Here is a 15,590-nt window from a genome sequence, read left to right as displayed (position 1 = left end):
TTTTTTTTTTTTAGACTGGTCTCCTTCTGTGGCAGGTATGTCTGCAAGGACTACCAGATTCAAGCCAGGACCCACACCTAGTCTGCCTCTGGTATCTTGAGCGCGACCATGACACCAAGAGTTGATTGTCGCACTATTCACCCCAGTGTCTTAAGTCAGCGATCCCTCAAGCTCTTTGCTGCTTGAAATGCCTTGCTGAAACAGGTATGATACCAGTGAAGAGGAAGGTCCTGGGATCAGTCGTCCCACTCCGGTAAGTCCAACAAAAAGAAGAGTAAGAAGTCGAAGAAGTTTTCAACTTAACCCCGTCCATTGAAGTCCTCCAACGAAACTGATTGTCTGCATTTGAAGCCTGTCTCTGCTGTTGATCCTGGGCCAGTACTGCTCCTCTCTGAATTGCCGGGGGACAACCCACCACCACCAAACCTCCCGACTTGACTTTGAGAATTTTAGGAGGCCAGGCACCTCTTTATTGTGACACATCCTTGCATGAGTGCCTTGGGAGGATCACCAATGGTTCCCCTAAGATGGTGCCAATGTCAATGCTCCCAGTGCCCTCTGACAGCGCTGTCCCCATTCTCATCAATGATTGTGACATGGAGCCTGAGGGGTGTCACTAGGCTCCAGTGCCAATTGGAGCTTTGGCCTCCAGACCAAAGTCTGAACCATATTCCTATGGGCTAGGTCTTGGAGATGATTGGGGGGGCTCTGGACCCTGAAGAGTGCCAACACCTAGACCAACATGGTCTGGTGTGAGGAATTGGCAAATGTCAGTGGACTGGACACTTCCCAGATACTGGCATTGTCTCCTCCTACTGTGGTTCCAGAGGAGGAGCCTCTTTAGTCACAGTAGTGAGAAGCGCGGCCAAGGTCCTGGACCGTAGCTTGCTCTCAGTGGCAGTCAAGACTAACGTTTTGACAAAGGTGCTTCAGCCAGTAGTGTCCAGCTTCTCACGTTTAATGAAGCCCTTTCGGATGTCCTGCTTGGGGCCTCTTCCAAGCCCTGCACAGGGGCTCCAGTGAACAGGACAATTGCCTGCCACCATTGCCCTGTCCCAGGGATCCCAGTTTTCTCAAATGACACCTGTAGGAAGGTGGATACCTGACTATGGTTACCCCCAACTTTTTTCCTGGTGTTGTGCTGGTTTTTGACTTAGTTGGCCTGGGATCCTGCTATTCAGGACCCCAGGCTTCCTGCTCTCTCTGTTAAAATGGACTCCATGTACCTTAGGTACATATCCAATTGGATGCTGGGTCACCTTATCAGTCCCTGTACAGTATACCTTAGGTATCCAGGGCATAGGTGTACCCAGGGCCTACCAGGGGCTGCAGCATGTATTATGCCACCCCTGGCTGGCCACCCAAACAGACACAACTGGCTGCACGACAGCTGGGGCAAGGTGGTGTAAACACCCTTTGCTTTAGATATAGTATACCTATATCTAAACCTAAAATGGACACATATATTCCTATCAGTCACTCCTATGGCAGGCCTTATAAATCCTGAAGGCAGAGTGCTTGGAATTATGTGAGATGGTGCTCTGGCATGAGCTGAGCCCGTTTGCAGCTTGCGGAACCAAGTCCAAATAGCTGTTCCATGATAACGCTATACCATATACTCTTAAGTGCATTATAATCCTCGCGGTTAAATGCTAACTTTGGTATAGCATTATCAAAACATGTCGAGTAAGGTGTCATACGAATTGGAATACTAACCCCTCGCCAATTCTGGCGACGGGGTTAGCATTCCACCCTTCTAGAGGGACACGACATGTATGTAACTGTGAACCCCGGTTAAAGTCAGACACCGCCTCAGCTCCACAAAATGGATGCTGCCACCGATACACAAGTCTGCCCTCCTGCTGCTGGGAGTCCGTCCAGCAACGGAGGCCTGGACAAAGGGTTTCCTGTCGGGGGCGGTGCTAGCACCATCCCAGACAGGATTTTGTGTATCCCAGGTAGGCAGGGCTGAAAGGAAGGTGACTGCAAGTGGCACCCCGGTGCTCACTGTGCATATGCCGGCTCAAACCAGTTCCTGGGGCACACCAGCCCCTGAGCTGGGGAGAGACCGGACAAAGGAGAGGGGTGTAACCACCCCCCTCCTGGTCCCACCCATAGGGCAGGACCTAGTCGCGTGCCAGCCCCTTTTCTTAGGATAAAGGTAGGAGCAGGCCCCCTTCCCAAATTAGATCATTCTGAATCTTGAACTACTTTCCACGAAAGGAACTCTTGACTTTTCTGAAGACTCTCCCTGTGGCTAAGGAGTAGCCACCCTGCACCAGCAGGCACCATCGAAGCTCTTGCGGGTTGCTGCACGTCCATCCTCCGGATCAAGACTGCCCAGCTCGACGAGACCCGGATTCCCTGCCATCTCTGACCTCTACCTACATCATCCAGCCCAGCTGAGATTCGTGGGTGTGACGAGACCCGTGGGACCGGCTATCTTCAAGACCTGCACGACGCTTCACCAGCACGACCCCCGAGAGACCCTCGAGTAAGTGCACTGGGGTTTGAGAAACCCTAACCCTAAGCAGCTCCAGCACCGAAGTCCAGCCTCCCAGCATCCACGAGATCTGCGTGGGGCCCTTCTGCTTCTTTGCTGCTTGCCACGTTGTCCGGTCACTTGCCCGTTGGCTAGTGACCCTCTTGACAACGTACCACGACGTTTTCACCTCTGGTCTAGGTCCCCTAGACTGGCCCTTGCTTCTTGTCCAACAAGAAGTGCCCTGGACCCTCCTGGTCCACTCCAGACGCCATCTTGACTCCACCGCGTGGGCTTGCCTTTGCCAAGGTTTGTTGCTCAAATCCTGAGGCCAGCATCGCCGACAGCCGACAGCCGACAGCCTCCTGGGACAGCTCGCACCTCCAGCCTGGACGCCGACAACGCCTCCTGGCCCGTGTAACTGCAGAGTCCAGCGTCGCCCACTCACCTGGTCGAGGTGACTTCATCCGGTGCCATCCTGGTGCCCACATAATCACTGGCTAGTGATTAAGAACTAAGTCCCCTCTGCTTTCAGGTCGTCTCCTTCACTGATCCAGCCTTGGATCACACCGAACTTCTTCACTGGTCGCCTGCCAGCAACTTCTTCTTTCAGGCTCCATAGACTTCAACGAGGATTCCCGACGTCTTTTGAACCCTATGCAGCCGCGGCCCCTGGGCTAGGTAACTTGAGTATTTCGGTGCTCCAGCACAGGTTCACTATCCAAGTGTCCAGATCCTTTTTCGTTTTCAGTCTACCTAGTCGGATTCGTCCGGAAACAGTAACTTTAGAAACGCTAGCATCCATAGACTTCTTCCCGCATCCCGCGTGAGAGTGCACACTCTGCACCCGATCTCCCTAGGCCTCCTGCTCCTAACCTTAGGGTTCAGTAGTGTAGTCCTAGCGATCCTGAAGCCTCTGGATCTTGTTACTTACCTGCTAGTATTTCGCATTCCACTTTTTGTGTATATGGTTTTTCGTGCCCCTCGGGCATTTGTGTAAATTGTGCAACTTAAAGTATTTTCATAAGAGTTTTGTATTGTGCTTAGCTCCCTGACTCATAAAGAGTTCAGGGTAGACTTGTTATTAATAAATACCCTATATTTTTATAACGACTTGTGTGGTGTCCTTTCACATTGGTGTTCAAGGGGTATATGTGATGGTAAAACAGCTGGCTTAACACACCCTCTAGAGTTTAGCCTAAAGACTGCTCTTGTCCACGCTACTAGGATAGCTGGTCTAATAAGGTTGACTTACAACCAATCATCAATAAGGGTTGTTTGGTATGATACAAAGTGATCACTAGAATAGTGAGCACTATATATCAGGCCAACTTTTCACAACACCCTACCCTGGAAGGAATGGTGGTCCAAGCCTTCACTTCCTGTTTAAATTCTGGCTCATTCCCTAAAATCCCACCAGATAGGGAATCCAGATAGGTCATCTTATGCAAGAAAACAATTTCTTCCACCAGCCTGCCAATGCGGTCTTTTGGACAGTTACTTCCATGCACTGTGGGATTTGTTTGGGGAAGTGCTGCCCATTGTCCTGGAGGAGGTCTGGGCCATACTCTACCAAGTTATGGCAGAAGGGAGTGATGCAGGCAAGCTCACTATCCGATGAGAGCTGGACATGACCAACCTGCTAGGCTGAATGGTGTCTTTGTCTGTTGCCTTAAGGCGATATGCCTGGCTGAGGAAGTCTGGCCTTTCAGAGGATGTCCAAGCTTCGCTTTTGGACATGCCCTCAGATGACTCTAGTCTCTTTGGTTGGACACAGGGTGGACTTTGCCCTTGAGCACTTAAAGGATTGCAGAGCTACAACCAGTTCCTTGTGCCTTTCCATGCCCCCACCCCCCGCCAGCCCCAGTCTGACTTTGGTTCCTTCCGAAGGAGCTTCCAGCCGTCTTTGCCTGCCTAGCCTCCACAGCATGCAAGTTCCCCTGCTTCTGTGTACCCCTAGACCCTGTGGGTTAGGCAGCCAGAGGTCTGGCCAGTCCACCACCCCTCTTTCAGCCTCAGCCTCCAAACGTCCTTAGTTTGCCCTCCAACTGTCATTGGCAACCAGTGGGAGGCAGGATACGCCATCACCTGCACTACTGGAGGTCAATAACATCAGACTGCTGGGTTCTCAAGATTTTCTGAAGGAGATACTTCCTCCCCTTTGTGAGTATCCCACCACCCACGCCACCCTCTTGCAACAGGCTGACTGAGCACCATCTCTACTCTGCCAGGAAGTGGCGGTTCTTGGCCTAGGAAGCCTTAGAGAGGGTGGCCAACACAGGAAGTTGGTCATGGTTGTTACTCCTTGTGAGAAGTTGGCCTGATATATGATGTTCACTAGTTCTAGTGATCACCTTGTATCAGTCCAAACAACCCTTATGGTGATTGGTTGTAAGTCAACCTTATAGACCAGCTATCCTAATGGTAGCATGGACAAAGCAGTCTTAGGCTAAACTCTTTTGGCATGTGAAGCCAGCTGTTTTACCACAATATAACCCCTTGAATACCAGATGAAAGGACACCGCACAGGTTGTTATGAAAATAAACAGTATATTTATTAATAACAAACACCTCTGAACTCTTTATGAAATCAGAGGGCTAAGCACATGACAATCTCTTAGGAAAAATACGATAAGTTGCACAAAATTACAATGGTGCCCTAGGGGCACGGCAAACCATATACTAAGTAAATGGTATAAGGAAATCGATAGAAGGAATGGAGCTGTCCAGAGGCTGTAGGATCGCTGGGACTACGCTACCCTTACTTTAGGTAAGTAATAGGAGGCCCACGGGTCGCGTGTGCAGAGTGTGAACTCACACGCGAGATGCGTAACAATGTCTATAGACAGTACAGTTCAAGAAAAAGGTGAGTACGGACAATCCTGACTAGTTAGGACTAAAACGACTGTGAATCTGGACACTAGGAGAGTCAAGCTACCCTTGAGCACCGAAATGCTCTTGTTACCTCACCCACCGGGTGCATAGGTGCGAAGTCGTGTCGGGTTTCTGCGTTGAAGTCTATGGAGCCTGAAGAAAAGATGCTGCAGGCGACCAGGAGGAAGATGTCCGGTGTGATCCAAGGGTGGATCAGAGATGCTGAAGACCGGAAAGCAGAGGGGACAATGTCGTCGTCTCGATCAGGTGAAGAGTGGACGCTTGACTCTGCAGCCACGTGGATCAGGAGGTGTCTTCGACGACCCGGATGGAGGCACGAGCTATCCCACGTAGGCTCTCGCTGTCGGCGGTGTCTGTTCCGGATTCGGCATCAACAGGCCTTGGCAAAGGCAACCCACGCGGTGAGTGAAAAAGGTGTCTGGTGCGGACTAGGAGAGTCCGGGGTGCTCCTCTTTTGGAAGGGAACAAGGGCCAGTCTGGAGCAACCAGACCAGCAGTGTAGTTTTCGAAGTTCGTCGCCTAGGAGGCCACTAGCCAGCCGGCAAGTGACCAGGCGACGCGTCGAGCAGCAAACAGGCAGAAGGGCCCCACACAGATCTCGTGGAAGCTGGAGGGCTCATCTTCGGTGCAGGAGCTGCTCGGGGCTGGGGCTTCTCAATCCCCAAAGCACTTGGTCGAGTTTACCTCGGGAGTCGTACTGGAAGCGAAGTGCAGTTTCTTTCTAGATGGCCGGTCCCACGTGTCTCGTCGCACCCACGGGTCTTAGCTGTGCTGCAGATGTGAGTTGAGGTAGGAGAGGTCTGGGAATCCGGGTCTCGTCGGGCTCTGAAGTCTGGATCCTCGAGGGAAGACGACAAAGTGAAGCCGCTGGACGCTTGATGGTGCCTGCAGTTGCTGGGTGGACACTCCTTGCCCACAAGGGATATTTCTTCAGTCTTCTGTGGAGCAGAACGTCGAAGTCCAGAGTTTCTTTTTGTAGAGTGGTTCAGGATTAATCTAATTTGGAATGGGACCAGCTCCTACCTTTATCCTGCTAAAGGGGGCTGTACAGGTGACTAGGTCCCTCCCCTGGGTGGGACCAGGAAGGGGGGTGTTTACACCCCCTATCCTTTGTCCGGTTTCGCCCCAGAGCTGGGGCAGGGAAGCCCCAGCAACTGGTTTGAACCGGTGTATGCACAGGACACCTTGTGTGCCCAGGCATGTCTCATTCCTTTCAGGCCTATCCTACCCAATACACAAAATCCTGTCTGGGGTGGTGCTAGCACCTCCCAAGACAGGAAACCCTTTGTCCAAGCCTCCCTCGCTGGAAGGACTCCCAGCAGCAGGAGGTCAGACTTGTGTCTGTGGTGGCAGCATCCATTTTGTGATGCCAAGGCTCGAGTTAACTTTAACCGGGGTTCACAGTTACATACATGTCGTGTCCCTCTAGAAGGGTGGAATGCTACCCCCGTCGCCAGAATTGGCGAGGGGGTAGTATTCCAATTCGTATGACACCTTACTCGACATGTTTTGATAATGCTATACAAAAGTTAGCATTTAACCGCGAGGATTATAATGCACTTAAGAGTGTATGGTATAGCCCTATCATGGAACAGCTATAAGGACTTGGTTCCGCAAGCTGCAGACAGGCTCAGCTCATGCCAGAGCACCATCTCACATAATTCCAAGCACTCTGCCTCCAGGATTGATAAGGCCTGCCATAGGAGTGACTGATAGGAATATATGTGTCCATTTTAGGGTTAGATATAGTAACTATATCTACAGCAAAGGGTGATTACACCACCTTGCCCCAGCTGTCTTACCAGCCAGTTGTGTCTGTTTAGATGGCCAGCCAGGGGTGGCATAATACATGCTTCAGCCCCTGGTAGGCCCTGGGTACACCTATGCCCTGGGTACCTACGGTACACTGTACAGGGACTGATAAGGTGGCCCAGTACCAATTGGTAAATGCACCTAAAGTACATGGATGTCGATTTAGAGAGAGAACAGCTAGGCTGTGGGTCTGATTAGCAGGCCCACAGCCGGGGAAAGCCGTAAACCAGTGAAGCAAAAATCTGGGGTGACCATAGGATTGCAGACCCCAGTCTCCTACACTCCTGCTACTTTATGGTGCCAAAAAAGATGGAGCACTTGGTTCTATCCTAGACCTTTCTGCCTGGTTACCCTCTCCCCCCCCCCCCCCCCCCCCCCACCCACACACACACACGCACACACACACTTTTTGCCTGACTCTGAATGCATCTTTGACTGAATGTGCCCTCGGTCCCTACTACTCAGTTTCCCTGTGCCTGTGTTCTTTCCCAAAACTGTACCTTTGTTTCCACAGTTGGCACGCGTCTGACTCACATACAAGTCCCTTGTAGAAGGTACCAGTGCTACCAAGGGCATTGTGACCAAAGAGGGTTTCTAAGGGCTGCAACATGTATCTGAAAGAGACATGTTAGTATTCGATTCCTTACCTTAGAATATCCCCAGGCGTCAGACTGGATCCAGAAACTTTTGCGTAGCAGTACCCTTGCGCGTCGGTAGGCGTCGTCTGCGGCTCCGCGTCCGTCGTCGACGCCGTGCTGACGTCAGTACTTCTTTTTTCCGCGCCAGCAAGCGCAGATCTGGAAAAAGCAGTAACCCTTAGTCAATTTTTGACTAACTTTTTGGATCATTTTTGATCATTTCTCGAAGTCTTACGACTCCGATCGGTGCCGTAGGGATGCCTGGCTTTAAGCACTGCGAGGATTGCGACCGCACGATGTCGGTCACAGATCCTCACCACCTGTGCCTAATTTGTCTAGGCGTCGACCTCGACGACAAGGCCTGGTCCGACTGCCGGGCCCTCTCTTCGAAAGCCAGGCGGGAGCAGTCCCGCATGCGACTCGAACTCCGGCAGTCGGTCCCGCGCCGCGAGAGGTCTCGGTCCCACGGGAGGTCGAGGGACAGGTCGCGGGCTCGGAGCCACCACAGTTCCGAGAGTAGGCCGCACTCCTCCGGGTCGAAGTCGTCGTCAGGTAAGAAGCACAAGAAGTCCAAGAGGCGTCATCGCTCTTCGGGTTCCCTCCGACTCTCGCGCGATGCGGCCGGGGGTTTGGGTGACACCACCCACGCGGCTCCGTCGGAGTCGCGAGCGCCGCGTACAGCTCCACACCCTCCGGTCCCTGGGCAAGACGCGACGCCGAGGAGATCGAGCGCTTCCTCATGGCCATGAGGAAACTCTCTCCTCTGACGGGCTCCGTGGCGCCTTTGGGCCCAGCGGACCCGTCTGGGGCCTCTAGCGGGTTGGGGGCTTCGGCCCAGACGCCGCGGACGCCTTCGGGCCCGGCGCCGCGGGGCCCCACAATCCCGACACCGCCGGTGCCTTCGGGCCTGGCGCCGCAGGGTCCAGCGGTCCTGGCGCCTTCGGGCCTGGCGCCGCGGGACCCCGCTAGACCTTCTTTGGGATCTGGGTAGTCGCCGGTGGCTCTAGACCTGCCCGGCGTCGGACCATCAGGTGTCGCCAAAGGCAGCGCCGTCCCCGATACCACCTTCGTTTCTGTTCCGACGGGGCGGCCCCGATGGGCGCCGCTCCAGACGCCGCTTGGGGAGTTTCACTTCTATGAACAGGCCCCATTGATTGAGAACCCTGAGTATCAGGAGATGGGTGATAAAGGGGATTGGGAGGGGTCTGTGGACCCTCTGACTCGAGAGTGTCAGTCTCATGAGGACTGGGCAGGAGACCTTGGGGAGGCCAGTGGCCTGGACACCTCTCCAGACACTGGTTTTGTCTCCCCTCCTACCGTGGCTTCGGAGGAGGGGGCAACCTACAGTGTGGTGTTGATGAGGGCTGCCAAGGCCTTGGGCCTTGAGCTCCCTGTCGCGGCCGTGAGGACTAATCTCCTCACTGAGGTCCTTAAACTGCAGTTAAGCTCGGCCGAGCCTCTGCTGCCCTTTAATGAGGCCTTGACCGACGTTCTTCTGGGCACTTGGTCCAAGCCCGCTATGGGTTCACCCGTAGATAGGAACGTGGCCAGACGCCACTGCCCAGCCCCGGGCTACCCATGTTTCCTGTCCACCCATCCCACCCCAGAGAGCCTGGTCATCCAGGCCTCCAATTCCCAGACCGCATTCCCGTCGGCGCCGCCGGACAGGGAATCCAAGAGGTACGAGCAGTACGGTAAAAAGATCTTCTCGTCCCTTAGTCTGGGACTGCGGTCTTCCAATACCGCATGCCTCTTGGGCCGCTACACCCACTCTCTGTGGGATACGGTTGCGGAAGTGCTGCCAGAGTGTCCGTTGGAGGTACGGGCCAAACTCGGCCAAGCCCTTGTGGAGGGCCGGGATGCAGCCAAATATTCTATCCGGTGTGGCCTGGATACCACCGACTCACTAGGTAGAGCGATGGCAACGACGGTGGCGGTCAGACGCCACGCCTGGTTGAGATCCGCCAACTTCTCGGCTGATGTCCCGAATACACTGATGGACATGCCGTTTGATGGCCGTCGCCTTTTTGGCGACAAGGCAGACCATGCGCTTGAGCTCTTTAAGGACTCCAGGGCTACGGCCAAGTCCTTGGGCCCCTCGGCCCCGCGCCAGCAATCGGCTGCCTTTCACTCCTTTCGTGGCCACGGAAGGGGTGTTCCCACACGTGCTGCCAGCCACGCGCCGCAAGGTAATACCCAACGCGGTGGCAGCTGTGGAAACCGCCGTGGCGGCAGTCGGGTTCAACGGCGAGGTCAGTCCACACCTTCCCCCGCGGCATCCGCCTCAAAACCCTCCTAGTCCGTGCTATCTGAAAGAGACACGTTAGTATTAGATTCCTTACCTTAGAATATCCCCAGGCGTCAGACTGGATCTGGAAATTTTTGCGTAGCAGTACCCTTGCGCGACGGTAGGCGTCGTCTGCGGCTCCGCGTCCGTCGTGCTGACGTCAGTTCTTCTTTTTTCCGCGCCAGCAAGCGCAGATCTGGAAAAAGCAGTAACTCTAGTCACTTTTTGACTAACTTTTTTGATCCTTTTTGATTGCTATTTCGAGTCTCTCGACTCCGAAACTGTGCCTTTAGGGATGCCCGGCTTCAAACCTTGTGACGATTGCGACCGGCTGATGTCGGTCACGGATACTCACCGCGTCTGTTTGTCGTGTTTGGGCGTCGACCACGACGACCAGGCCTTTTCCGACTGCCGGGCCCTCTCTTCGAAAGCCAGGCGGGAGCGGTCCCGTTGGCGCCTCGAACTCCGGCAGTTGCCCCCGTGCCGTGAGAGGTCCCGATCCCATGGGAGGTCGAGGGACAGGTCGCGGGCTCGGAGCCATCACAGCTCCGAGAGTAGGCCGCACTCCTCCGGGTCGAAGTCGTCGTCAGGTAAGAGGCACAAGAAGTCCAAGCGGCGTCATCGCTCCTCGGACTCCCCCCTCCGTCGGAGTCGCGGGTGCCGCGTGCAGCTCCACACCCTCCGGTCCCTGGGCTGAACGCGTCGCCGGAGGAGATCGAGCGCTTCCTCATAGCCATGAGGAAACTCTCTCCTCCGCCGGGCTCCGCGGCGCCTTCGGGCCCAGCGGACCCGTCTGGGGGCCCTAGCGGGTCGGCGGCTCCGGCCCCGACGACGTCTGGTGCTTTGGCCCCGACGCCTTCGGGCCCGGCGCCGCAGGTCCCCGTTATCCCGACGCCGCCGGTGCCTTCGGGCCCGGCGCCGAGGGGTCCAGTTGTTCCGACACCGCCGACGCCTTCGGGCCCGGCGCCGCAGGATGCCGCTGGTCCTCCTTCGGGATCTGGTTCGTCGCCGGTGGATCTGACGACCTCCCCGGCGTCGGACCCTCAGGTGTCGCCTCAGGCGGCGCCGTCCCCGGTTCCACCTTCGGGACGGCCCCGATGGGCGCCGCGCCAGACGCCGGTTGGAGAGTTCCCTCTCTACGAACAGGCCCCATTAGATAACCCTGAATTTCAGGAGATGGGTGATGAAGAGGACTGGGAGGGGTCCTCCGACCCTCTGACCAGGGAGTGTCAGTCTCATGAGGACTGGGCAGGAGACCTTGGGGAGGCCAGTGGCCTGGACACCTCTCCAGACACTGGTTTTGTCTCCCCTCCTTCCGTGGCATCGGAGGAGGGGGCAACTTATAGTGTGGTGCTGATGAGGGCTGCCAAGGCCTTGGGCCTTGAGCTCCCCGTCGCGGCCGTGAGGACTAACCTCCTCACTGAGGTCCTTAAACCGCAGTCAAGCTCGGCCGAGCCTCTGCTGCCCTTTAATGAGGCCTTGACCGACGTTCTTCTGGGCACTTGGTCCAAGCCCGCTACGGGTTCGCCCGTAGATAGGAACGTGGCCAGGCGCCACCGCCCAGCCCCGGGCGACCCATGTTTCCTGTCCTCCCACCCTACCCCCGAGAGCCTGGTCATCCAGGCCTCCAATTCCCAGACCGCATTCCTGTCCGCCCCCCCGGACCGGGAATCCAAGAGGTATGACCAGTATGGGAAGAAGATCTTCTCATCCCTTAGCCTCGGCCTGCGGTCTTCTAACACCGCCTGCCTCTTGGGACGTTACACCCACTCTGTGTGGGATAAGGTCGCGGAAGTGCTGCCAGAGTGTCCGTTGGAGGTACGGGCCAAACTCGGCCAAGCCCTTGTGGAGGGCCGGGATGCAGCTAAGTATTCCATCCGGTGTGGGCTGGATACCACTGACTCGCTGGGTAGAGCGATGGCAACGACGGTGGCGGTCAGACGCCACGCCTGGCTGAGGTCCGCCAACTTCTCGGCAGATGTCCAGAACACGCTTATGGACATGCCGTTCGATGGCCGTCGCCTCTTTGGCGACAAGGCAGACCATGCGCTTGAGCGTTTTAAGGACTCCAGGGCTACGGCCAAGTCCTTAGGCCTCTCGGGCCAGCGCCAGCAATCTGCTGCCTATCACTCCTTTCGTGGCCACGGAAGGGGTGCGCCCACACGTGCCGCCAGCCACGCACCGCAGGGCAATACCCAACGCGGTGGCGGCCGTGGGAACCGCCGTCCAGGTGGTCGGGGGCAGCGGCGAGGTCAGTCCACACCTTCCCCCGCAGCATCCGCCTCTAAACCCTCCTAATCCGTGCTTTCAGGCCCATGTGACGCCAGTGGGAGGCAGGGTTCGCCATCACCACCTCCACTGGCGCACTGTCACGTCGGACAGGTGGGTGCTGCAAATCGTCCGAAGGGGCTACTCCCTCCCCTTCGAGGCGACTCCTCCAGCCATGCCACCGCAGAACCACCGTGTATCGGGGGATCACTTGCGACTTCTGCAGGAGGAAGTTACAGTCCTCTTGGCCAAGGGGGCCATCGAGCGCGTTCCTGGGCCAGAAGTAGGGTGTGGTTGCTACTCCCACTACTTTCTGGTACCCAAGAAGGGCAAAGGGGGCCTGTGCCCTATCTTGGACCTAAGGAACGTCAACGGCTTCCTCCGGAAGGAGAAGTTCAAGATGCTGACACTGGCTCAGGTCCTGGCTGCCCTGGACCCAGGAGACTGGATGGTAGCGTTGGACTTGCAGGACGCTTACTTTCATATTCCCGTCCTGCCTGCCCACCGGCGCTACCTGCGGTTCATGGTGGGCCGCGAGCACTTTCAGTTTACCGTGCTCCCCTTCGGCCTTACCAGCGCCCCACGGGTGTTCACGAAGGTGATGGCGGTGGTCGCAGCTCATCTGTGCAGGTTAGGGGTTTCAGTCTTCCCCTACCTCGACGACTGGTTGTTGAAGGCGGGCTCGCCCCAGACAGTCGTCAGCCACCTCAAGACGACGGCAGACCTCCTGCACCAGCTGGGGTTCTCCATCAATGTGCCGAAGTCACACCTGTGTCCCTCTCAGAAGCTCCTCTTCATCGGAGCGGTTCTGGACTCGGCGCGGTTTCGGGTTTATCCGCCCGAACAGCGGGTCCGGGATATTCAGGCTCTGATTCCCATCTTTCAGCCGTTATCCCGGGTTTCGGTCAGGTTGACGCTGCGGCTTCTGAGGCTGATGGCCTCCTGCATCCTACTGGTGCATCACGCCAGGTGGCGGATGCGGGCTCTGCAGTGGGCCCAGCATCAGGGCAACCTATCCGACCACGTCCTGATCTCGGAGGGCACTGCGAGACAGCTGCAGTGGTGGCTTACGGACCGCGATTGGGTCAGCGGCAGATCCCTCTCCCTTCCCCAACCGGAGCACGTAGTTGTGACGGACGCCTCCCTCCAGGGCTGGGGAGGCCACATGGGAGAGGCGGAGATCAGAGGCCTCTGGTCTCCGGCGGAGACCCGGCTCCACATCAACCTGTTGGAGCTCAAGGCGATTCGTCTGGCACTGAAGGCATTCCTCCCCTCTGTCCGGGGGAGTGTAGTGCAGGTGTTCACGGACAACACCACCGCCATGTGGTACTGCAACAAACAAGGCGGGGTGGGGTCGTGGATCCTTTGTCAAGAGGCTCTTCGCCTTTGGCAATGGCTGGAATGCCAGGGCGTGACCCTGGTGGCTCAACACCTGGCAGGTTCTCTGAACGCCAGGGCGGACGAGCTCAGCCGTCGGTGCATGATGGAACACGAATGGCGTCTAAACTCTGACGTGGCGCAAGGCCTCTTTCAGCGATGGGGAGAGCCTTGGTTAGATCTATTCGCCACCGAAGAGAACGCGCAATGTCATCAGTTCTGCGCGTTGGTATTTCCAAGGCGGCACTCGCTCGGAGACGCTTTTCGTCGCGAGTGGAGTTGCGGTCTGTTGTAGGCCTTTCCGCATATACCACTTCTGCCCAGAGTGCTGAAGAAGATCAAGCGCGACCGGGCCCAAGTCATCCTTGTGGCTCCGGACTGGGCGAGAAGGTACTGGTATCCAGAGCTACTCAGTATGTCAGTCGATCCCCCGGTTCGTCTGCCTCTTCAGGAGGACCTTCTGTCGCAGCAGCAGGGGACGGTCCTCCACCCGAACCTGTCCAGTCTCCACCTCCATGCTTGGAGATTGAGCGGCGACAGTTGAGGCCATTTGACTTGCCTCCTGAAGTCTGTAACATCATTCTGGCAGCCAGGCGTCCCTCCACAAAGTCGGTATACGCCTGCAGGTGGAACAGATTTGTGGCATGGTGCACAGCAAAGGCTGTGGATCCTCTTTCTGCCCCTCTTTCTGAGGTTCTTCTCTTCCTTCTTTCTCTTGCCCAGCAGGGCTCTGCTCTGGGCACTATCAAGGGCTACCTTTCTGCCCTTTCAGCCTTTCTCAGGCTACCTGATCAGCCTTCCTTGTTCAAGTCCCCTATTGTAAACAGATTTCTTAAGGGCATCACTCACACGTTTCCTCCTGTTCCGTTTGTGATGCCTCAGTGGGACTTGAACCTAGTTTTAACATTCCTGATGTGCGCTCCCTTTGAGCCACTTCACAACTGTCCTCTTTGCCTTCTGACTTTGAAGACTGCTTTCCTGGTTGCCATCACCTCTGCCAGGAGAGTGAGTGAGCTCCAGGCTCTTTCTTGTACTCCACCTTTCCTTTCCGTCCATCCGGACAAAGTGGTGCTTCGTACCAAACCTTCTTTCCTGCCCAAGGTTGTCACGGCCTTTCACATCGGGCAGTCTATCACCTTGCCAACCTTCTTCCCGCCACCGCATCCCTCTAAAGAGGAAGAGCGGCTCCACCGTCTGGACCCAAAACGTGCGCTCTCATTCTACTTGGATCGCACACGCCAGTTCCGGGTGGATGACCAACTCTTTGTTGGTTACGTGGGCGCTAAGAAGGGGAAAGCGGTGCACAAGAGGACCATCTCCCGGTGGATCATCCTGTGTATCCAGGCATGCTACTCCTTGGCTAGGAAGGAGCCCCCTGTTGGATTGCAGGCTCATTCCACCCGAGCCACGGCAACTACAACTGCCTTGGGCCGGGGAGTGCCCTTGCAGGACATTTGCCAGGCGGCTACGTGGGCCTCGCTGCACACGTTTGCAAGACACTACTGCCTGGACAGCCAAGTCCGGAGGGAGAGCTTCTTTGGCCGTTCCGTCCTCCAGGACTTTCTGGTGTGATTATTGGTTCGCAGACCCACCACAGGGGTTGGTATTACTGGGGTATCTATTCTAAGGTAAAGAATGTATCACTAACATGTCTCTTTGCATCCCTGCCCCAGCTCTGGCGGGAAACCGGACGAAGGATAGGGGGTGTAGCCACTCCCCTTCCTGGTCCCACCCAGGGGAGGGACCTAGTCAGTAGTGTAGCCCCCTTTAGGAGAATAAAAGTAGGAGCTGGTCCCATTCCAAATTAGATTATCCTGAACTATTCAACAAG

The 15,590-nt window shown here is 56.0% G+C and overlaps 1 protein-coding gene across 4 annotated transcripts in view; it reads left to right on the top strand.

Annotated features, from left to right (window-relative positions):
• USP7 (ubiquitin specific peptidase 7) overlaps window positions 1-15,590 on the top strand; it is a 1,709,027-nt gene that overhangs the window by 1,606,225 nt on the left and 87,212 nt on the right. The gene's annotated exons all lie outside the window — the stretch shown is intronic.

This window comes from Lissotriton helveticus, chromosome 10, assembly GCF_964261635.1.
Source record: "Lissotriton helveticus chromosome 10, aLisHel1.1, whole genome shotgun sequence".
Classification (NCBI taxonomy): Eukaryota; Metazoa; Chordata; class Amphibia; order Caudata; family Salamandridae; genus Lissotriton; species Lissotriton helveticus.
Note: the sequence above shows the minus strand (reverse complement) of the source record. Positions and strands in the feature narration are given on the sequence as shown.